The sequence below is a fragment of the Bos grunniens genome, chromosome 9 (assembly GCF_055505025.1).
Source record: "Bos grunniens cultivar Pamir isolate PY7600 chromosome 9, Bosgru_T2T1.0, whole genome shotgun sequence".
NCBI classification, from domain to species: Eukaryota; Metazoa; Chordata; class Mammalia; order Artiodactyla; family Bovidae; genus Bos; species Bos grunniens.
The window spans coordinates 29,551,733-29,576,396 of NC_141173.1; the positions used below are offsets into that span (position 1 = coordinate 29,551,733).

The following is a 24,664-nucleotide window of genomic DNA, read 5'->3' on the forward strand; positions in this document are numbered from 1 at the left end:
GATTAAATTTAACCTGGTCTTGGCGTCCTGCATTCCAAATCTATTTAAAACTTTTAAATAGAGAGGCTGTCTGACCACATAATTTGCATTACTTCTCCATTCAGGTTTTCGTGCTCAACATTGCCTGGTTTTGATAACAACCAATCATAAGAGGAAAGGAAAATCTTACATTGTAAAAGAAATGTTATAATAAAAACAACTCTGAGATGACAGAGGGGGAGGAAATTCTCTAAACAGAGATCTGCATTTCCCAGGAGATCTTAAATTTTGATACCAAGAAACTGCTTCAGTCCTAAAAACTCTGTTCTATCTTCTATATAGAAAAATTGTGGTATGATTATAATGGTTCGATTCTTCCAAATCACAGTGTGATATGGTAGTTAAATTTTTATTTCCATAAAATTACTAGGGCTATTTAAGGAGTGACTTGCTATCCTGGTTGTGTGATCTCTAAAGGTCCTTCCCTTTCAGGTACTCAGGGTATACCTAGAGCCTGTGACTGATGGAGGATCCTGGGCATTTGGCAGCTGTAATACAAAATCAGTGCCATCCACTTGTGGTAACCAAGACAACAAGAATTGATGATAATGTTTGCTTCTCCATCAGTTTTGATTCACATGTTTTCTAGAGGGACTAAAAAAGCAGATTTACTACAGGTGGTGTCAGACAAGATATCGAGCACAATTCTGTAAAAGTAAATAAACCTTACTATTCTAGGTGTCCATTAATTTTTCATTTTGGAGGCTTACCAAAACAGATTCGATCAGAAAAAAGAAAGAAAATGTTGGTGTGCCAGGCACTGAGAAGATACTGGACCAAATGGTAGTCTCTGCTGCATATAGTGTATGATGCATGCAGACACGTTACAGGAAAATTCCAGTCTCAAATTTTGCAGCAACATGGAAAGCCGAATGCTCAGGGAGGCTTATCTAACGGTGTGAAGCTGGGCTCACCTTGCCTGGGCAAGCGATTCACTTCGTTAACAGGCTAATGAGGAAGATAATTAATTTTTCAAGAAGAAGAGAATGAGGGAAAGTGTTGTGTAGGAGAAATATATTTCTAATTCACTTACTGAGTAATATACCTATGGCTGTGGGCTTAATAATTACCTCCATTTAATAGAAGAGGTGAAAACAAATAACATCATTTCATGCCAAAGTCACTTTCCAGAACTCCCAGTTTCCCATCAAAATCAAACAAGTTTCAATTTCTAAAGATTTGTTTTCTGTAATCCACAATTTAATATAGAAGAAGTGTGTGTTTCTGTATTTAGACTCTGCTTGAACCGTTTCAGCACCTATAGAAGAATTTTCAAAGAAAATAATTTTAGTGCTTTGAGCTGCATTTATACAGAACCCTCTAATTTCAAATAGGGAACAACAGATTTTAAATCTTTAACATACTGCGCTGGTAAGACTGGTCAAGTATAAAATAGTTGTTAAATAATTTCAGTATAAATTCACTTAAAAATTTTTGTACATTAAAAATTAATATAATAAATGTGTTAATTTCACTGACCAGAAACACTTCAAACACCAATTTTTGATAATTTCATAACAAGGCTAACTGCATCTTCTGTCTGTATACCGTGTCTTTTCTTTGCACCTGAACTCTCTAAATGAGGAACATCTGCTAGTGTTTAATTCACATCATATGTTTGATGTGGTTACTTCTGTGAGAATAATTTAGATTTCATCACGTTGAACTATGGAGAGACTGCCACTTTATTTTCAGGAATAATACTTATCATTTCCAATCTGATCTTAATACATGGGGCCCAGAGAAAATATCAGAAAATAACTCTTTAATTTGTTGGATAATACTTTTCATCAGATAATAGAATACCTTAAATTTTAAAATTTGAATGAAAGAATCATAAAATACGTCATATTTTGCTTTGTTACTAATTATTGATTAATACTTATTCAATTAAAATATTTACTGAGGGCTTAATCTGATGTGAAGAGTCTTAAAGATGAGTTGTACACAAATCCTTACTCTGGAAAAGGCTATAATCTAGTATAGTAAATACAAACACTTCACATATTATTCTAAGAAAAGATAAAAGAAATGGCATAAAACTATTATAAAGAGAATTCAAATGAGAAAACAACCCCAAGGAATTTGATGTACCAGAAAGCCCTTCAGAGAGGGATTTGAAGATGGGTCTTAAAGAATAGATTCGGGTGTGTGGTTTAGAGGAGGAAAGGAAGGATATTCCATGCAGAGAGAATACAAATGTAAAGGTGTGGAAATGGAAGAGCATAGGTTGTATTAGTGCATCAGTGAAAAACCAGGTTGTAAGGAAGTAATTGGAAATAAACCTTAGAAAGTAGGTTGTAGGAAAACTGTGGGATCCTTGAACTCCTGACTATAAAGTCGTGAGGAGTCATGGAAAAGATTTGAGCAGGTAGAATGATGTGATCAGGTCTGGCCACCAGAAGATTACATCATCAATCATGTACATTGTGGGAACAGCTGGCAGGCTCTGAGAGCCCAGACGAAAAGTAACAGAGACCAAAATTAGACTAGTGACCTTGGAAATGGGAAAGAAGGAAAGATAGATTGGACAAAGGGAAACTGGGAAACTCAGGAAATATTTGAGTATCAGTTCAGTTGCTCAGTCATGTCCGACTCTTTGCAACCCCATGAATTGCAGCACGCCAGGCCTCCCTGTCCATCACCAACTCCTGGAGTTCACTGAGACTCACGTCCATCGAGTCGGTGATGCCATCCAGCCATCTCATCCTCTGTCCTCCCCTTCTCCTCCTGCCCCCAACCCCTACCAGCATCAGAGTCTTTTCCAATGAGTCAACTCCGCATGAGGTGGCCAAAGTACTGGAGTTTCAGCTTTAGCATCATTCCTTCCAAAGAACACCCAGGACTGATCTCCTTTAGAATGGACTGGTTGGATAGGAAATGGAAAAGACAAAGTAACCGTTTGGCACCTAGGTAACTAGAAAAATAGTGTAATAATTAATGGTTATAGGTAAGTCCAGAGCAAAATGGGTTTTTGGTAGGAAATTGATGAGTTCCATTTTGAACAAGTAGAATTCAGGATCCTAGAAAGATATCAAGGGAGTGAAGTCAAAAAAATATATCAGCTTTTTTTTTTTTCCTTTTAATGTAAGTAGAAGCTTGAAGCACCGTACGTGATACTAACTCATCTTCGAAATCGTCTGAAGATGTCTTAGTTGACCCTTGATTTTATTCTATTCCATAGCTCCTCAGTTCATTTCACTCACTTTTGAAGTAGAAATCAATCTTCCTGGCTCTCATTGTCTCTCTCCATGTTTCCTTCTCACTCAATTTGTCACCCGTCACATTTCTCCTCTCCATCCTAAAATGGTGCACCTGCCCACTGAGTTTTAACCCTTCATCCTGAATTTTGCACAGAAATTATTTTCCCCCTAACTATGCTCTTTTCTGTTGCTTTCCAGTCAATGCATCTTGAGTAAATGATTGTCTTCCCCATTTAAAATGAGAAGAAACCACTCCATTTTTCCTCAGTACTGGTTTCTGTATTTTTATTTTTTCGTTGACATCTGACAGCAAATGGATGCTGTTTTCTGGAGAGAGTTTTTTTTAAATTTTTATTGCAATATAGTTGATTTACAATGTTGTGTTAGTTTCAGGTGTGCAGCAAAGTGATTCCGTTATACATACATCCACTCTTTTTTATATTCTTTTCCCATATAGGCCATTACAGAGTATCGATTAACGTTCCCTGTGCTATACAGGAGGTCCTTATTAGTTACCTGTTTTATATACAGTAGTGTGTATACGTCAATCCCAGTCTTCCAATGTATCCCTCAAATTCAGAAACTGATAAGTTTTATCACCTTTGTTCTGAAAATCTGTTTGAAAAACCATATAACTATAAACTCCTAGAGCAACACAAACATAAAATAAGTCCAAATTCAGGGTCCACAGTTAGGATCTTGTTGCTTTTTTGCTTTTTCTTTGACCTTTCTCGCTGCCTTCCTCATTCCAGAAAAAAAGTGATCTTACCATATATTTTTATAGTTCACATAAGTCAGGGTTTAATCTCATTTTTCTAGATTTCCTAATTTGAAATATACTTGGGCTGAATGCCTTAAGCCAGGAATGGTTTCTGCCTGTATGCACTTGCAACACTTCTTTCAGTTCAGGTCACTTCAGTTCAGTCACTCAGTCGTGTCCCACTCTTTGCAACCCCATGGACTGCAGTACACCAGGCCTCCCTGTCCATCATCAACTCCTGGAGTTTACTCAAACTCATGTCCATTGAGTCGGTGATGCCATCCAGCCATCTCATCCTCTGTCGTCCCCTTCTCCTCCTGCCCCCAATCCCTCCCAGTGTCAGGGTCCTTTCCAGTGAGTCAGTTCTTCACATCAGGTGGCCAGAGTACTGGAGTTTCAGCTTCAGCATCAGTCCTTCTAATGAATATTCAGGACTGATTTCCTTTAAGATGGACTGGTTGGATCTCCTGGCAGTCCAAGAGACTCTGAAGAGTCTTCTCCAACACCACAGTTCAAAAGCATCAATCCTTCCGCACTCAGCTTTCTTCACAGTCCAACTCTCACGTCCATACATGACCACTAGAAAAACCATAGCTTTGACTAGACGGACCTTTCTTGGCAAAATAATATCTCTGCTTTTTAATATGCTGTCTAGGTTGGTCATAATTTTCTTCCAAGGAGCAAGTGTCTTTTAATTTCATGGCTGCAGTCACCATCTGCAGTGATTTTGGAGCCCCCAAAAATAAAGTCAGCCACTGTTTCCACTGTTTTCCCATCTGTATGCCACAAAGTGATGGAACCAGATGCCATGATCTTAGTTTCCTGAATGTTGAGTTTAAAGCCAACATTTTCACTCTCCTCTTTCACTTTCATCAAGAGGATCTTTAATTCTTCACTTTCTGCCATAAGGGTGGTATCATCTGCATATCTGAGGTTACTGATATCTCTGATTCCAGCTTGTGCTTCATCCAGCCCAGCATTTCACATGATGTGCTCTGCATCTAAGTTAAATAAATAGGGTGACAATATACAGCCTTGACTGACTCCTTTTCCTATTTGGAACCAGTCTGTTGTTCCATGTCCAGTTCTAACTGTTGCTTCTTGACCTGCATACTGATTTCTCAGGAGACAGGTCAGGTGGTCTGATATTCCCATTTATTGAGGAATTTTTCACAGTTTGTTGTGATCCACACAGTCCAAGGCTTTGGCATAGTCAATAAAACAAAAATACATGTTTTTTCTGGAACTCTCTTGCTTTTTCAATGATACAATGGATGTTGGCAATTTGATCTCTGATTCCTCTGCCTTTTCTAAATCCAGCTTGAACATCTGGAAGTTCACGGTTCACGTACTGTTGAAACCTGGCTTGGAGAATTTTGAGCATTACTATGCTAGTGTGTGAGATGAGTGCAATTGTGCAGTAGTTTGAGCATTCTTTGGCATTGCCTTTCTTTGGGACTGGAATGAAAACTGACATTTTCCAGTCCTGTGGCCACTGCTGAGTTTTCCAAATTTGCTGGCATATTGAGTGCAGTACTTTCACAGCATCATCTTTCAGGATGTGAAATAGCTCCATTGGAATTCCATCACCTCCATTAGCTTTGTTCGTAGTGATGCTTCCTAAGTTCCACTTGACTTCACATTCCAGGATGTCTGGCTCTAGGTGAGTGAACACACCATCATGATTATCTAGGTCATGAAGATTTTTTGTACAGTTCTTCAGTGTATTCTTGCCACCTCTTCTTAATATCTTCTGTTTCTGTTAGGTCCATAGCATTTCTGTCCATTTTTGCGCCCATTTTTGCATGAAATGTGTCCTTGGTGTCTCTAATTTTCTTGAAGAGATCTCTAGTCTTCCCATTCTGTTGTTTTCCTCTATTTCTTTGCATTGATCACTGAGGAAGGCTTTATCTCCTTGCTATTCTTTGGAACTCTGCATTCAAATGGGTATATCTTTCCTTTTCTCCTTTGCTTTTAGCTCTCTTCTTTTCATAGCTATTTGTAAGGCCTCCTCAGACAACCATTTTGCCTTTTTGCATTTTTTTTTTCTTGGGGATGGTCTTGATCACTGCCTCCTGTACAGTGTCATGAACCTCCGTCCATAGTTCTTCAGGCACTCTGTCAGATCTAATCCCTTGAATCTATTTGTCACTTCCACTGTATAGTCGTAAGAGATTTGATTTAGGTCACACCTGAATGGTCTAGTGGTTTTCCCTATTTTCTTCAATTTAAGTCTGACTTTGGCAATAAAGAGTTCATGATCTGAACCACAGTCAGTTCCTGGTCTTGTTTTTGCTGACTGTATAGAGCTTCTCCATCTTTGGCTGCAAAGAATATAAACAATCTGATTTCAGTGTTGACCATCTGGTGCTGTCCATGTGTAAAGTCTTCTCTTGTGTTGTTGGAAGAGAGTGTTTGCTATGACCAGTGTGTTCTCTTGGAAAAACTCTATTAGCCTTTGCCCTGTTTCTTACATAACCCCATCAGTTCAGTTCAGTCGCTCAGTCACGTCCGACTCTTTGCAACCCCATGAATCGCAGCACGCCAGGCCTCCCTGTCCATCACCAACTCCCGGAGTTCACTCAGACTCACATCCATCGAGTCAGTGATGCCATCCAGCGATCTTATCCTCTGTCGTCCCCTTCTCCTCCTGCCCCCAATCCCTCCCAGCATCAGAGTCTTTTCCAGTGAGTCAACTCTTCATAGATAATGTTAAAATGTAATCACTGTGTGTTGGTCCCTCGAATTGTGAGGTCTTTGAAGAGGAACCACCCCATCTTAATTCTTATACGCCTCATGCCTGGCACAATACCTCACACATAAGTGGTCAGGCTAATGTTTATTGTATGAATACATGAATAAATGAATGTGCAAATCTAGAGGGAGACCTCATGGGCATCCAGGCCTTAATGCTTTAGAATGATGTTTAAAATGTCATTTCTGTTTCCCTGATTCTCTGTTCTCCTGGTAGTTTTCAGTGTGTTTAGTTACACATAAAGGCAAGAGAGAATTAATTTTAAAGTGTTTTGGCTACTATGTCAAAGCTTAAGAAAATCACATATGATATGTTAAATATAGCCTTTTAAATAAATGTTGTCAGTAATGTTTCTTTACTTATAATTTACTTGGAAAAGACTCTGATGCTGGGAGGGATTGGGGGCAGGAGGAGAAGGGGACGACAGAGGATAAGATGGCTGGATGGCATCACTGACTCTATGGACGTGAGTCTGAGTGAACTCCGGGAGTTGGTGATGGACAGGGAGGCCTGGTGTGCTGCAATTCTTGGGGTCGCAAAGAGTCAGACATGACTGAGTGACTGATCTGATCTGATAATGTAAACTATACACTTTACCATCATATTACCTTTGTGACATTTTATGATTATGAAACTATTATTTTTTTGTGGTAGAAGATCTGGAAAATAGCATAAAGCATAAAGAAGGAAAAAAGTAATTCATGTCCATTGATGGATGAATGGATGAAGAAAGTATGATATAGATATAGATGATAGACGCATACATACACACAGTGGGATGTTATTCAGCCATTAAAAAAAAGAAGAAGAAAACCCTGCCATTTACAATATGGACCAACCTTGAGGGCATTATGCTAAATGAAATCAGATAGACAAACACTATATGATCTCATTTATACATGGAATCTAAAAAAAACTGAACTCTTAGAGTAGACTGGTGGTTGCCAGGGTCAGGAGGGTGAGAGAAATAGGTGCAGATGCTTAAAGAGCACAAAATTCCACTTATAAGATGAATATGGCCTGGGGATCTAATGTACAAGCATGGTGATTGTAGTTAACAATACTGTACTATATACTTAAAAATTGCTGAAAGAATTGATTTAAACATTCTCACCACACACACACACACACACACACACATGCGCACACACACAAATGGTAGCTCTATGGGGTGATGGCTTTGTTAACCAATCTGATTGTGGTAATCATTTTGCAATATATACCTGTATCAAATCATCATGTTATATACCTTAAACTTACATAGTATGTCAATTATGTCTGAATTAAAATGAAGGAAAAAAATGAATGTGTTATGAAGCCAGCTGCTATTGGTGAGGAGGTGACTGAAGCTTAATTTTGCAGATAATGGTGTAACACTCATGCTTCAAAGAGTATTTTTTCATCAGCTCCCATCAGTCATTATTTGATGGATGGTCCTCAAGTATGTTAATTCTCTAGCATTTCAGATATGTAACACACAATTGGACAGAAAGGCTCTTTGCATCCCCAAAATAGTCTTAAGTGTGTAGATACAGATGCCAGCAACTGGTGTTATTGAGTTCATCAAAATGATCCAGTTAGAGGAAGCCGAGGAAGACCATTTTAGCATCTACTACAGCCAGTGAAATTTGTACTTCTATACATTTCCAGGTGCAATGTAATTTGCCACAAGTATTTTAGAAAGATGTTTGACTACCTATATGCCAAGAGCCTTAGAAATGTTGGTACTTAGGGGAACTCCATAATAATAATTAAGTGTATATTCATTATAGTATCACTTAGAATGTTAAAAAATAAATATTCTAAACATCCAACAATATAAAAATAGGAAAATTCTGTATGTCTGATCAATGAAGTTTTGCCATGACAGTGAGACATTACAAAGACTACATAGCTATATGAGAAAATGGTTTTTTGAGGGAAGAAGGAAACAGGAAAAAGCAAGGTGGAAGATGAGATAAAATATTTCAAGATGATAATGTGTGATTGTGCTGGGGGAGTGGGCTTATGCAGTTATGTTAGTTTTATATGACAAATAACAGGTTTTTAAAGCAACATAAGCCTTCCTCTAAGGAGCCTCCAAAATATTTTAATAATAATATCAGCTTTTTTTGTATAACTTCTGAGCCTGTATAAGATCTCACCTTGTCATCATAGAAATCTTGTGAAGTAATTGAGATTACTGTCCTTATTTTACAGATGAGGAAACAAAATTTCAGAAAGAATCAAATGGCTGGAAAGTGACATTACTTGCAATTAGACTGTTTATTCTGACTCCTAGCCCAGTGCTCTTTCTGACAGCAGTGCATGTCTGCTGTGCTTGCTTGCCCAGCATCCCTTTTATAATAACTGAATTTCTCCTTTTGTTTTCAAGACCTTTTTCATCACCTCATCTTCAAGGGTGGGTGGTAGATCCCAGCCTGACTAGTCTGCAGTAACTGGTACAGGACTGGGCATATGACCCAAGTTAGGCCAATCAAAGTCAGTCCAGGAGTTTTGCTGGATATCTTGGAAAACAGACATCTCCTTCCATTGAGGGTATTAAACTGCTAGAAGACGGAAAGCCTGGAGTTGGCCACGGCCATACTTGTCAGCTCATGAAAGAGGCTACCTGAGAGTGAAGGAGAGACAGAAAAAAAAAACAGAGCTAGAAATTCAGAGAGAGATTTCCCATAACGTTGTTGAAGCGCTTGGATATTCAGATTAGGCTGCCTCAAGCCACGTGTATCCTTGGCCTTTTTATGTTTGTGAATTGATTAATACCTTTTCCTTTGAATTATGATAACTAAGTGAGGTGGTTGTTATTTCAACTAAAACTATGCTGGCTAATATGGAAGTCAGTTGTTAAGAACAAATTTTAAAATGTTAGGTTGGCCAAGTCAAGGTGAGCTACAGGGTGGTAACTGTTCCCCTTGTACTAGCTAGAACGTGCTCCATCTGTGCTGTGCAGTAGCAGAGCAGATGGTTAAAGTGCTACCTGTCATATCCCTGGACTCAGGTCATGTGCCTACTGAGGCTAGAACCTTAAGGAACTTGGTAGAAAAGTGTCAGGATGCTGGAATATAGTAGCAAGTTCTCAATATGTCAAGCTTGACTATTAAAAAGCCAAAAAAAAAAAAAAAAGAAGAAGAAAAAAACACCACTTTGCTTTATGGGCACTTCAGACAATCCAAGACAGATGACATTCAAATAACCATGTGCTTTGAAAATTATAAAAGGCATATTCTCCACCCCAAGAAAAAGTTAGTGAATGGAAATCCAGGGAGGCTAACAACAACGTTGCAAATAAAAATAGTATCTAGAAGACACTGCAATAGGATTCTCTGGGTCATTCCCAAGAACCTTTCAACAGCTCCTCCTTGTCTAAGAGAAAAGTGTTAGGTGGGGCTTTCCTGGTGGCTCTGAAGGTAAAGAATCTGCCTACAATACAGGAGACCCAGGTTCAATTCTCAGGTTGGGAAGATCCCCTGGAGAAGAGAATGGCTACCCACTCCAGTATTCTTGCCTAGAGAATTTCATGGACAGAGAAGCCTGGTGGGCTACAGGCCACGGGGCCACTAAGAGTCACACATGACTGTGACTAACACAACAACAGGATGTTTATAGGTGAAAATAGTAGAAACTCCAATCTGATTCTTTTAGTTAAAAGGCAGTAGAAAGCACTTTCCTTTTCATACCACCTAGAGATACATAGAGGATTAGATATAACTGATCCAAACCAGTTGTTCTGCACCATAATAAACCTTTTAAACTGAGATATGGAAAATGGATAGAGCATTGAGACCTCACATAAGAAACTGTAGACCAGATTTCTCTTGAAACTTTGACTCAGCATGATCTCAGATTCCAATTATTAGCCTGGAGCATTGACCAAATGCAAATTAACTGGATGCTTATCAAGGTGTTAAGGAAGTTTTGCTTCCAGAGAAACCTCAAACCTGGCAAGCAAAGTCGTGAAAGTACTTAATCCCTAAACATTCCCTCCAAAACTTTACCTATACGAAGTACATTGGTAAAGGAGCACCAAAATAAAGGGCGGGGCGGTGGGGGGGAGTCAAATGTAGCCACAAGGGAGTAATTGTCAAGTGAAATTCTCTGCAGATTCCTGACCTAGGGACTCACTGACCTTCCCAGGCAATAAATACTGCACTGGTCAAAAAGTTAGTTCAGGTTTTTCTGTATTTTACACAATTATCTACTTGCAATCCCTGATCAGTAGAATCATTGTTTGTTTATTTTTCCCCCTCTTCTCATTCCCAAATGAGTATTTTATTACATTTGTCCTTTATTTACTCTACCGTTGTCTACTATGTTTGTTGCTAAGTCACTTCAGTCGTGTCCAACTCTGTGACCCCATAGACGGCAGCCCACCAGGCTCCCCCGTCCCTGGGATTCTCCAGGCAAGAACACTGGAGTGGGTTGCCATTTCCTTCAGTGCATGAAAGTGAAAAGTGAAAGTGAAGTTGCTCAGTCATGTCTGACTCTTAGCGACCCCATGGACCGCAGCCTACCAGGCTCCTCCGTCCTTGGGATTTTCCAGGCAAGAGTACTGGAGTGGGGTGCCATCGCCTTAGGTGGTTAAACAAATGTACTACACATTAGTCATAAACTGCTGTATCATGAGAAGCTAGATCTAAGACTGACAGAAAGGTTGGCACAAAGCAAAGATCCAGACCTGGAAGTAATACGGTAACTGCACAACACATATTTGTACTTTTTAGACAGAAGCTGCGTGTGGTATTTGTTGTCTATGAAATAGTTGCCTTACGTGACATAGGAACAATGTGTATATAAAGGGAAATGTTGAAATGTTTGAAGGTGTAGGTGTTTACTGGGCAACCACGTGTGACATAATGGAGATGTGTTGATTTTAGTTATCAAGCGTCCCTGGCCACAGAACCCTTGCTTTCCTTATGGACCCCTCCACACAGTGCATGGGGTTTAAATGGACAGGGTTTAAATGGGCTGCCCCAGGTCTAGGAGTATGCTCTCATTTGATCATTCAACACCAGAGTCCACAATTACTATTAAGAAATGGGCACATGACCCATAGTAGGTCAACCAAATTAGCCTGAAGGTTTTTGCTAAAAAAAAGTATCGGGAAAAGAGCACTCTTCTTCCGTTGGCACTGATGTTGTTAATAGAATATAAGCCTGGGATTTCCAATGCTCATTTTTGCTACCACTTAGAAAGCTTCTGAGAATGAAACGAGCCAAGAAAGCAGAGCTGAGAGGGGCAGAGAGAGACTCTTGATAAGGTGTGGGCAGCTAACTCAGCCATGCCCAAAGTCTATATATATTACATGTGCTTTTCAGTTATTTAAGCCATTACATTCCCTTTTCTGCTTCCATGAGTTCATAGGGATTAAGAAGCAAAAATGCTGATGGATGGATGCTTCTATTTCTGTTAATACCCTTTGAGTTCTAGCTGTGGGAGAAACAGCACCCTATTTTGGTCTCAGATGCAGATAGTATACCTAATCTAGGAGAAATTACTTCAGCCCTCAAGGGCGTTGCTGTCCAGCTGTTTCCACAGCTGAGTTTTCTCAAGATCGTTCCACCGTTCTGTCAGGCCAGCTGCTTCGGGGTGATAAGACAGCAGCCTGAGACCGGTGAATTCTCAGTCCACTGCTGCATTTCCTTTGTTGCAAAAATAAGCTCATTGGTTGGAGGTGATGCTGTGTGGAACTCCACGATGCTGAATAAGGCATTCTGTATATCCACGGATAATGGTTTTGGCAGAAGCATTGCAGAGAGGGACAGCAAATCCATCTCCAGGAAAGTGTCTATTCTAGTGAACCTAAAGCACCATGATGGAAGTGGTTTGATGTAATCATCCTGCCAGTAGGTGGCTGGCAAAACTACCAGGGGAATAGTGCCATAGGAGTGTCTCAGATTTTGTCTGTTGGCAGGGCGGAGATACAGCAGTGGCCACGGCAGATCAGCCCACGTTACTGAGCCCACGCAAAGCCTCCATCCTTGCTTGCATGGCTGCATTCTGTGTTCATTTAGCAATGACAGCAGTAGCTGGGGATAGATTCTAGCTGACATCCACAGAATAGCAACTTTTCACATGATTATTACAATCCTCCTTTGCTCACTTTTTGGTGAGCATTAACACAGGTCACAAATATCTTAATATTCTCTATACCATCAGAGAGATCTGTTCACATATCTCTTCCTTACACTGTCTTGCTACCAATTTTCTGATTGGGTACCTCGCGAGTCTCTGACTATTTATCCAAACATTAAGCATTGCATACGGATCAGGAGATCAGAGTAGATCCATGCCCCTGCCCATCTCTTCTTCCAGGCAGAAGTGAACAGCATTGTGCGCTGTTGCGAGTTCCACCCGTTGGAAGGATTTCTCCTCACTGTCCTTTAGGGATACCCTGGAGTGGAGTTGTAGTCCTGCAGCTTTCTCCACTGTAGAGCGATGCCAGCATCTTGTGCAAGATCACATGTAAACCAGACCATAAATTTTTCTCCTCTGGAGTCAGTTGGTCGTGGGGAGCTCCCCAAGGGACCTTAGGTACAAACTGAGATGGAGGAAGCAGCTTAGGCAGAAACATGGGCATGAGCATCTGTGATGGTTGCTCTGTGCTGAGCCTGATCTTGTATGACTACAGTCATGTGGTGATGAAATGCTACCCAATGACTTGGCTTCTTGTCAACACTTGGTTCATGGTAGGTAACTCTAGTGACTTAATAGTCCATGATCAAGCATTTAGGTACTTGTGGCTTTTCAAAAGGAGGAGAGTTTTCTGCAGAGAAGACAAAGCTCTGTCACAAAATTATTAAAGCTGTGTGCTATGACTCACAGGGACCTGCCAAAGCTTTCATATAGCATCCCTATCTACCTCTGATTCTTCAAGAGCCATCAGATCTGCTCTTACATAAAGCCCAAATTGGGGAGCAACTTGTATGGCTGCCTGGACGTGATAGAGAGCCTTCTCTTCCTCTTACTCAAGGCAGCTTTTGGTAATTGATTAGAATAGATAGTCCAAACGAGATACATGTTTATCTAAAAATCCAAAGAGACCCACAAGGTGTTTGCTTCTTTCTTCGTGTTGGATGAGGCAGGTGCAGCAGTCATTTTTCCTTCATCTTCTAAGGGATGTGTCAACATGCTCCAGACCACTAGACCTCTAGACGTTTCCCCTGAACCTTTGGGTGGGATTTCTGTACTATATATATCTGTATACTTCCAAGGTGGAACTATACATTCTCTTGCATGTTATGATGAGACCAGCCTGCTCAGAGTCGTGAATGACAGGGAAGCCTGAAGTGCGGCAGTCCAGAGGGTCGCAAAGAGTTGGACGTGACTTAGCAACTGAACAACAGCAGCAAGCCTCCTCTAAAGTATCATCGCTAATAAGGAAGAGTTAAATGATAGGGAACAGGATCTTTGAGCCAGTCATAAATTATTTTCTGAAAGAAAGCAGAACACTAAGATAAGAAATGAAACCAAAGGCTCGTCCTAATGGCAATATGAAAGAAACAGGGCCTGCAGGACAGAAAAGCACAAAATTACGGCATGAAATTGTTCCTCCTCTCCCATCGAAGAGAGATGCCACATTCAGGACAAGTTCCAGATCCTTTTACTTCTTTATATTTTTCCCTTGCTTTTGGCACTGGGTGTCTCTTCTACTTTCAACCTAACTTCTGGGTTTTATCAATCATATCTCCAAAATCTATCACTTTTCTGCCTCTCTGCTGCCTGTGAGATAAAAAGCAAATGTGTGTGTGCTCAGTTGGTCAGTTGTGTCCAGCTCTTTGCAACCCCATGGACTGCAGCCTGCCAGGCTCCTCTGTCCATGGAATTTTCCAGGCAAGGATACTGGAGTGGGTTGCCATTCCCTTCTCCAGGGCATCTTCCCAACCCAGGGCTCAAACCCGAGTCTCCTGCATCTCCCTGCATTAGCAGGTGGATTCTTTACCACTGAGTCACCTGGGAAGCCAGAGAGCAAACAAATCATAGCCGAAGGTTCCTTCAGATACGACACTCAACTGTCCTTCCGGCCTCCGATGCAATCTACTCTTGTATTGGATTCCTCCTCTTGCCTAAAATATACTGTATGTTTTTACAACTTCCAGCCTTTGCATAAAATGGTCCCTCTCCTGGGAAAGACCTTCCTCCTCCTCTTCTCCTGGATTGCTCAGTCCATCCTCAAGACTCAACTACATTTCTTCTCCAGTTTCCCTGATTTCCCCAAACAAGCAGATCAGTCTCACCTCCAGGTTCCCCACAGCATTCGGCTTGTAACTGTTAGAACGCTGACCACAAGAGATTGCTGTTTTCTCTCTATATATGCCCATCTCAGTGAATAGAACGAGGGAGGAGTGCAATAAACATTTGCTCAGTAAATGAATGGATGGATTTATTACCTTTTGCTTTGCCCGGATCTTCCATTGCAGCCCCGGATCTATTTACTTGCAGTTTGCTGATGATGTTATTTAAAATCTTTAAGGAAGAATTTGTTTTTCCAAAACAGCTGTGTAAGTAATTACCTAAAGTCACTGACAGAACATTCCCTTGAATTGATTTGTTTAAAGGTCACTTAGAGAAGTTCTGGATTTAGTGCTTAATTAGTTGATTTTCTTTGGCAGGGGTGTGTGGGGGGTGGCATATCCATGCATGAATCTCAATATAAGAAAGAGAAAGAATTGAACAATGAATTAAAGTACTGATCTTCTTTTCATAGTTTACTCTGTCAAAGTTATGCACTCATCCCAGCTAGAATAGTGGACAGAGCTCATCATTAAAATCCTTATTTTTCAACATCCTGACTGTGTAACCGATGATAGACAAGCCCTATACTGCTCAGGTACCCTTTCACTGTAGAATGGAGATAGTAATTATTGCCCATGTACAGATTTCTTGAAAATGTCAGTTTTTTAAGTGTGTACAAATGCTCATCAAATACAAACATTATGGGGATTTTGTGTGCCTAATAAACATATCAGTATATTCAGTGAGGCATTCCAGGAACAACCTGGGTACTCTAAGCTTTTATTTAATATATCTTTACCAACCTGCATTTCTGCTAAGTCACTTCAGTCGTGTCCGACTCTGTGCGACCCCATAGACGGCAGCCCAACAGGCTCCCCTGTCCCTGGGATTCTCCAGGCAAGAACACTGGAGTGGGTTGCCATTTCCTTCTCCAATGCATGAAAGTGAAAAGTGAAAGTGAAGTCGTTGAGACGTGTCCCACTCTTTGTGACCCCATGGACCGCAGCCCACCAGGCTCCTCCGTCCATGGGATTTTCCAGGCAAGAGTACTGGAGTGGGGTGCCATTGCCTTCTCCTATGAAATGCTAGGGCTTCCCAAATAGCACCAGTGGTAAAGAACCTTCCTACCAATGCAGGAGACATTAGAGATGTTGGTTCAATCCCTAGGTCAGGAATATCCCCTGGAGGTGAGCATGGCAACTCACTCCAGTATTCTTGCCTGGAGAAGCCCATGGACAGAGGAGCCTGGTGGGCTACAGTCCACAAGGTTGCAAAGAGTGGGACACGACTGAAGCGACTTAGTATGTGCACACACACATGAAATGGTAATTTCTAAAATTTTTTGAGAACTAGAGATTCTGAATTATATCCGTTGACCTATAAATGTAAATGTTGACCAGAATACAGGAATACACTGACAATTTTTTTACCTAAATTAGAAGTGTCACTTTGCTTGAACTAAATTAGAAGCACCTGTGTCATTTTGATCAGAACGCGTGGGTTGTGAAGAGCTCCAAGTTCAAGCTGGTCCGACAGCTGCTTCAGTATGGGGGGTGCTGGCAGGGACGGGGGGTAGGGGGGTGGTGCAGCTGGAATTGTAGAGACAGCAGAGGAAATAGGGCTACACATCAAGGGAGAAGCAACCTACCATTTAATATTGTTCCCCCTCCTGAAATCTCACCTTCATTTTGCTTTATAGTCATCGTTCATTTCTCTATGGAAGAAACTGTAAATTAGGTTGCTTAAAAATTAAACACGTTCATTTATTTCACAAAGGTTAGTGAGTTCTTAATATGTGCAAAAGGGCAACGTGCTGGGTCTAGGGATAGAAAGAGAAAGGGTTCACTGTAAACTCAGGAAGACAGACCTGTGAAGAGCTTGCACCCTAGGGGAGCAAGAGGTGAAAAAAACAACTAATTTCAAGAGAGAGAAAGAGTCAAGAAAGGCTCTTTGAGATAGTTGCATTGAATAATTTTGAAAGATGAGGACACTCTGAGTTGAGGTATTTCTAGAGGGAGGGAACTGCACCCATTTATTGCCCAGGAGTATCAATTTTCCTTGTGAATTCCAAAAATAATAAAAATAATTCAGCATTCTTTAAAAATGTATTTGGAGGTGGAGAGCAGAGCACAGGGCATTCAGGATAGCCAGGGGAGAAGAGCACTGCCCGCCACTTTCTTAACCAGTGGGGACACTCAGCCTCTTGCCAGCTTGCAGGCTCAAAGTGATTATAGCAGTCGGGCCGAGTCACTGTCATTTGCACAGGGATGGTTTAACATAAAGAACCACTAACTAATGGCATTGGAGCACCCAGGGTTAGCTAGGAAGAAGTAAATACAACTGAAGAATATGGGAATCCCGGATAGAAGGAGCAGCCACGCCCTCTCAGGATGAGATGAGGATTAACCTACTTCCACCCCAAGGCTGAGATCCTGACCTTGCTGGAGAGGGCACAGAAGTGGCTCACTGGATGCAAAGAGGATGCTGTGATGTTGCGCTCGTGAAACTTACTAGAAATTTCCTTCCAGGGTGGCAGCCAAAACTATTCAAGGGCAGATGACTCGCTGGAGGCACTTGTAAAACTGCCAAGGGCTGTAGGCACTGAGGAAGCTGCTGGCTCCTGGATTCGGCCGCCCGACGAGATCCGCCGAGCTGGGCACGGCAGAAGCTGCCAGCATTGAAGGAGCCTAGTGCTGCAGGGGTACCCATTTCCAGGCTGCAGGAGCCAGACAAGAGGAACACACTGGAACCAGGAAGAAAAGCCTGCGACCTGCGATATCTCTCTAGCACCCTCTGGTGGCAAAGCTTAGCTGCTGCTGCCCGCTAAGCGAAGTACTCCTTGGGCTTGCTCTGTATTCACAGAGCACGTAAAAAGGACATATGGCTGATTCATGGTGATGTTTGGCAGAAACCAACACAATTCTGTAAAGCAGTTATCCTTCAATTAAATTTTTTAAAATAAATAAGTAAATTTAATTATTTTTAAAAGGGTGAATTCAGAGCAGAGAGGCAGCAGAAGAGAGAGCATACAGCATCAACACAATTTACATCAAGAATTCACAAAAGGCTTAGAACCTACAAAGAAGGCAGAGGCTGAAAATAAATGATTGGTGTCCACCAGTCATTAAGTTAAGTTCTTTGATCCATAGGTTCCTTCCATCAGTCTCTGCAGTGGGGTGACTGCCCTCTCTCCACTCCAAAGAAAGACTTGAGTTTTATTCTTGAAGACAAGAGAGAAGATCTTTGAACTGGGATGTGCTATGCCTGGAACCATGTGAAAACCAAGCAAATGAAACGAATACACACCTAGGGAATGTTGAACCCCTTGTGTTTCTCCTTCCTAGTTCCCAGAGACTGGCTCAATGTTGGCAGCTTTTTAGTTCTCACCTTTAAAATGAGAAGACAAGATTAATGAAACATCAGAAGAAGCCTCTAACATGAAAAATAGAGACAAAAATAATACTTGAAATGAAGACCTTAGAAAGGAGAAGAAAGTTCAGTTATTCTCAAATAGGAAAAAATTGCAAGACTTTCTTGCAGTACAAAGGAACATTTGGTGGGAAAAAAGAGAATATGATAAAAAAACATGATGACAAAGATGAAAAATTCAATAGTAATGATGAAAGATAATGTCAAGGAAACTATTCAGAAACCAGAGTACAGAGAGATGGCAAATAAAAGATAAGAAATGAAGAAGATGGTTCAGGAGGTATAATATTTGAATCATAGACATTTCCAAAAGAGAAATCAAATGAAACAGGGAATCATCTAAAATCCTGTAATAAGGTAATAAAAATGATAAAATAAAATAATTTAAGAATAAAATAAATAACAAGAAAATATTTTAAGGATATTTTTCATAAAATAAATAAGAAAACTTCCTAGAATAAGTTTTCAAATTAAAAGGGCTAAGTGACAGATAAAAAAATGAAAAATTAAGCCCAACTAAGTGAAATTTCAGGTAAACAGAGAAAGCTTTTAGATAGAAAAAGAAAAAGACAATAAGTATGCCATGAAAAATAAGGAACCAAATGTGATATGTCAGCAGCAACACCATTTTCTTAAAGAGTGTGGAGCAGCACTTTCAGTATTATAAAGAAGAAAATCTTTCAGTGTAGAAATCAATGCCTGCTTACTGTGTTACAGTGAAATATATTTTTAGATGTATGAATTCTCAAATATTGTATTTTCCTTGCACGCATTCTCAGGAGATAATTAGAGGTTGTACTCCAATGAAACAAGGGAGTAAGCTAGAAAGAAGAAAAGAGGGGTATCAAGAAAACAGGATCCCCAATTAGAAGAAAAACAGGGGCATTCTTATCATGATGACAGGCAAAGGAAGTTTCTGGACAAGTGCTTAGCAGTATCCCTAGAGAGCAGTCAGTTCAAACAGAAAATGATTGGAGATCTCCAGATGAATCATTCCATAACAAGATAATTGGAACTGAGAGATTACCTGAGAAGAATGATCTTGGGGGAAATGGTTCTGAAAGCCTACTGTGAAAAATTAGCAAAATTGAATAAAACCAACCTAATGAATAGAGCATGGTTATGACCAGGGTCAAAAAAATAGAAGTTTAAAAGAAAGTGTAATTTTAGTAAATTCCTAAAGTGCTCAGCTATAAATATGATTTATATAGTCATAGAATGTAAGCAATTAGTTGAACCTAGACGAGCTGGAGGAGATGAAGATTTCAGAAGGTAAATGCTCAGCCATCATACTGGAAAGTCAACTGATAATGTGTAAAAGTGAATAATCAAAAAGTAGGACGATATGCATATTATTGAGAAATATGAAGAAGGAAGCTCTGAAGTAATTAAAAGGGATTGCCTCTGGGAAAAATTGCAGAAGAGATTGACAGAAAACTATTGTATTTTGTTATATATGTTTCACATATAAGTTATGTATATATATTACCTTTTAAAAATAAACTTAATGTGAAAAGTAATAAAAGAATATATTAGCTAAAGTATTTTCATATTCACATGCACTGAACAAATGTGTGTTAAGGATTCCCTATGTTCCTGGCTCAGTGTTCTAAGCTAGAAATTGAAATAAAACAGGGTTCCTACCCTGAAGGACCTCACACTGTTGGAAAATGAAGGATTATGAGAGAAACATAAAACAAATAAAGCAGAGAACATTGCCGTTAAGTGCTAGTTAAGTATGAGTTGTTGGAGCATTCTTTGGCATTGCCTTTCTTTGGGATTGGAATGAAAACTGACCTTTTCCAGTCCTGTGGCCACTGCTGAGTTTTCCAAATTTGCTGGCATATTGAGTGCAGCACTTTAACAGCATCATCTTTCAGGATTTGGAATAGCTCAACTGGAATTCCATCACCTGCACTAGCTTTGTTCATAGTGATGCTTTCTAAGGCCCACTTGACTTCACATTCCAGGATGTCTGGCTCTAGGTCAGTGATCACACCATCGTGATTATCTGGGTCGTGAAGATCTTTTTTGTACAGTTCTTCTGTGTATTCTTGCCATCTCTTCTTAATATCTTCTGCTTCTGTTAGGTCCATACCATTTCTGTCCTTTATCGAGCTCATCTTTGCATTAAATGTTCCTTTGGTATCTCTGATTTTCTTGAAGAGATCCCTAGTCTTTCCCATTCTGTTGTTTTCCTCTATTTCTCCAAGCCAGGCTTCAGCAATATGTGAACCGTGAACTTCCTGATGTTCAAGCTGGTTTTAGAAAAGGCAGAGGAACCAGAGATCAAATTGCCAACATCCGCTGGATCATGGAAAAAGCAAGAGAGTTCCAGAAAAACATCTATTTCTGCTTTATTGACTATGCCAAAGCCTTTGACTGTGTAGATCACAATAAACTGTGAAAAATTCTGAAAGAGATGGGAATACGAGACCACCTGATCTGCCTCTTGAGAAATTTGTATGCAGGTCAGGAAGCAACAGTTAGAACTGGACATGGAACAACAGACTGGTTCCAAATAGGACAAGGAGTTCGTCAAGGCTGTATACTGTCACCCTGTTTATTTAACTTCTATGCAGAGTACATCACGAGAAACGCTGGACTGGAAGAAACACAAGCTGGAATCAAGATTGCTGGGAGAAATATCAATAACCTCAGATATGCAGATGACACCACCCTTATGGCAGAAAGTGAAGAGGAACTAAAAAGCCTCTTGATGAAAGTCAAAGTGGAGAGTGAAAAAGTTGGCTTAAAGCTCAACATTCAGAAAACGAAGATCATGGCATCCAGTCCCATCACTTCATGGGAAATAGATGGGGAAACAGTGGAAACAGTGTCCGACTTTATTTTTCTGGGCTCCAAAATCACTACAGATGGTGAATGCAGCCATGAAATTAAAAGACGCTTACTCCTTGGAAGGAAAGTTATGACCAACCTAAATAGCATATTCAAAAGCAGAGACATTACTTTGCCAACAAAGGTTCGTCTAGTCAAGGCTATGGTTTTTCCTGTGGTCATGTATGGGTGTGAGAGTTGGACTGTGAAGAAGGCTGAGCGCTGAAGAATTGATGCTTTTGAACTGTGGTGTTGGAGAAGACTCTTGAGAGTCCCTTGGACTGCAAGGAGATCCAACCAGTCCATTCTGAAGGAGATCAGCCCTGGGATTTCTTTGGATGAAATGATGCTAAAGCTGAAACTCCAGTACTTTGGCCACTTCATGCGAAGAGTTGACTCATTGGAAAAGACTCTGATGCTGGGAGGGATTGGGGACAGGAGGAGAAGGGGATGACAGAGGATAAGATGGCTGGATGGCGTCACTGACTTGATGGACGTGAGTCTGAGTGAACTCTGGGAGTTGGTGATGGACAGGGAGGCCTGGCGTGCTGCAATTCATGGGGTTGCAAAGAGTCGAACACGACTGAGCGACTGATCTGATCTGAAGTATGAGTTGTAGCATGTGTCCGTGCTAAGTTGCTTAAGTCATGTCCGACTCTTTGCAACCCCATGGACTGCAGTCTCCCAGGCTCCTCCATCCATGGGATTCTCCAGGCAAGAGTACTGGAGTGGATTGCCATGCCCTCCTCCAGGGGATCTTCCTGACCTAGGGATCCAGCCGACGTCTCTTATGTCCCCTGCATTGGCAGGCATGTTCTTTACCACTGCTGCTACTGCTGCTACTAAGTCGCATCAGTCGTGTCCGACTCTGTGTGACCCTATGGACAGCAGCCCACCAGTCTCCTCTGTCCCTGGAATTCTCTAGGCAAGAATACTGGGGTGGGTTGCCATTTCCTTCTCTGGGTCTTTACCACTAGTGCCATGAAATTCAACTATCTAAAAGACATGTAAGATAAAATGTTTCTTGAAAAGCAAATGTTTTTACAGTTTAAAAGAGGTTGCCATATTAGTTCATTAGTAATAATAGCACTTAATAGCTGCTATTTTTTTTAAACTGCCTCTTAAGTGTACGATGTTCATACTGGGTCTTTTGCCTACATCCTTTGATTTCATCCTAGCTCTAATGAGGCAGATCTTATTAGCCTCATTTTACAGATGAGCTGAATCATAGTGGCGTTAAGAATAGAAAAGCTTCATGGCTGTGCCAATAGCTGACATGATTCAGACTCAAAGGGAGGGAATGAACTAGATTATCTTCTTGGCTTACTTCAGATACTGTGAATCCACAGTGTATTTCTTTCTGTAGGCTGCAGTCAGTAGAGTTGAAAAGTCGTGGCTGTATATTACCAGAACTCCACAATATTGAAATGGACCTGCATTCTAGAACCTGGAGAGGTCTTTGCAACAGAAGAGGTCTTTGTCCTGCAAAACATTCCTGTAAAAGTTTGATATTAACTCTTTATCTATACAGATATATATATATAGCTATCAAAGAAAGTAGCTCTTCTTTCTCTTTGAGTAAACATCTTAAAATTTCCATGTGAATAAATTCAAAGCAAAATCAAAATATGGTTAATTGTTCTTTTCTTTTGTAATTCCCCAAATGCTTTTATTGTTCATTGTACTTTTAATATATTCAGAATAATTTAATTTAAACTCTGGTTACTTAACTCTATTTGCCTGCCAATTTAATCATTGTGCACCTGCCATATTTGTCTCTCTATAGCCTAAAATAAAGAATAAAACTGATTAATAAAATAAAATGCTTAACTCTATCTTGTATTCATTCTGTCACCCTATTATTGAAATACTTAATAGCATCTACATGTGACCTGTATAACTATCAGAATACTGTATTCTAAATTGAAATTAAATGACAGATACTATCAATGTTTGATGTCCTTTCATCCTATTATGCTCTGTGTGTGGCTTTCCATCTTGATGTCAGATGACCATTCTGAAAAGAGTAGGATGAGATTTCATATTTGCTAAATTTCTTTTCTCATGCTTCAGAAATGCTCAAAGTCAAGACTGCAGCCGTTGAACATCTATAAACCATTGCATAAATTATGGCAGCTTTTAAAGTCCTCACCATAAAAGCCTCATAAAAAGTTATTTTCACATTCAGTACTCACTGTGAATTTATTTTTAGACCAGAAATTGAGTTGAGAGTTGTCTTTAAGCTGCTATAATTCCCAGGTGTGTTTCCAATTAATTAGAGTCATGTCAAAACAGGTCTGTTGAATTTAAATTACCTTTGTTCTTCCTTTAAAACACTTTTCCAAATCTGGGAGAAAGAGATTCAATAAACTACCAGCAACAAGGTTCTGAAATATACATGGTAAATAAAACATTAAAGGTGCACACAGATGGATTTTATGGATTTAACTTTGATGTTCACTGGTCTAAAGCTGACCTGTATGCATAACAGGAAATGAAAAATAAGACAGGGTGGTAGTCACCATCTCTTCTTTCACTGCACGTGGTCAGCACTTATTCTGAGCCCTCCTAATACATTTGCTGCTTCCTATGCCTGTGTTTGTGTGTCTCATTTCGGCTGCTACAACTTTTTTAAGAAAAGCTCCTTCTCTTGTTTATCTTTTTGTTCCCACTGTACCTAAGCTCTGAAGAAGGCAATAGCACCCCACTCCAGTACTCTTGCCTGGAAAATCCCATGGACAGAGGAGCCTGGTGGGCTACAGTCCATGGGGTCGCTAAGAGTCAGACACGACTGAGTGACTTCACTTTCACTTTTCACTTTCATGCATTGGAGAAGGAAATGGCAACCCACTCCAGTGTTCTTGCCTGGAGAATCCCAGGGACGGGGGAGCCTGGTGGGCTGCCGTCTATGGGGTCGCACAGAGTCAGACACAACTGACGTGGCTTAGCAGCAGCAGCAGCAGTACCTAAGCTCTGATCTTCCACACATTTAGCACTCAACACATTATTGCATTGATGCTTTTAAAAAAAGAAAATCTGTCCATTAAACAATACATGAACAAAGTAAAGTTTAAAAACAAATCAAATGAATCACAGCTTCTTCATCAAAAAACGCCAGTGACAATATTTTTAAAATACTACCCCCTCCTTTTCTTTTTTCCTATATATGGATGTTTTGTATAAGCCTGAAGTCTGTGTAATTAGTATGCAAAAGTTAGACATTATAACATGAACAGTTTCCATTCTATTTTTAAATCATAGTAAACAGTGAAATAGCTACGTAATATTTCATTAGAGAATTTTAAAACATAAAATGATTCATAATTCTTTTGTTATGAGGTAGAAATGTTGTTGCAAACTGAGCCCCGGCATTTTTGAAAAGCTGTGCATCATTTTGATGATAGAAAT

General features: G+C 40.2%; 1 long non-coding RNA gene across 1 annotated transcript in view; it reads left to right on the top strand.

Moving 5' to 3' along the window:
* The window catches only part of LOC147365733 (uncharacterized), a 47,715-nt gene extending 24,624 nt beyond the window's left edge, over positions 1-23,091 (top strand). The window contains exon 3 of the long non-coding RNA XR_015132693.1: positions 22,623-23,091. This is a non-coding gene — a long non-coding RNA (uncharacterized LOC147365733). The remainder of the gene's footprint in view (positions 1-22,622) is intronic.
* The last annotated feature ends 1,573 nt before the right edge of the window (positions 23,092-24,664 follow it).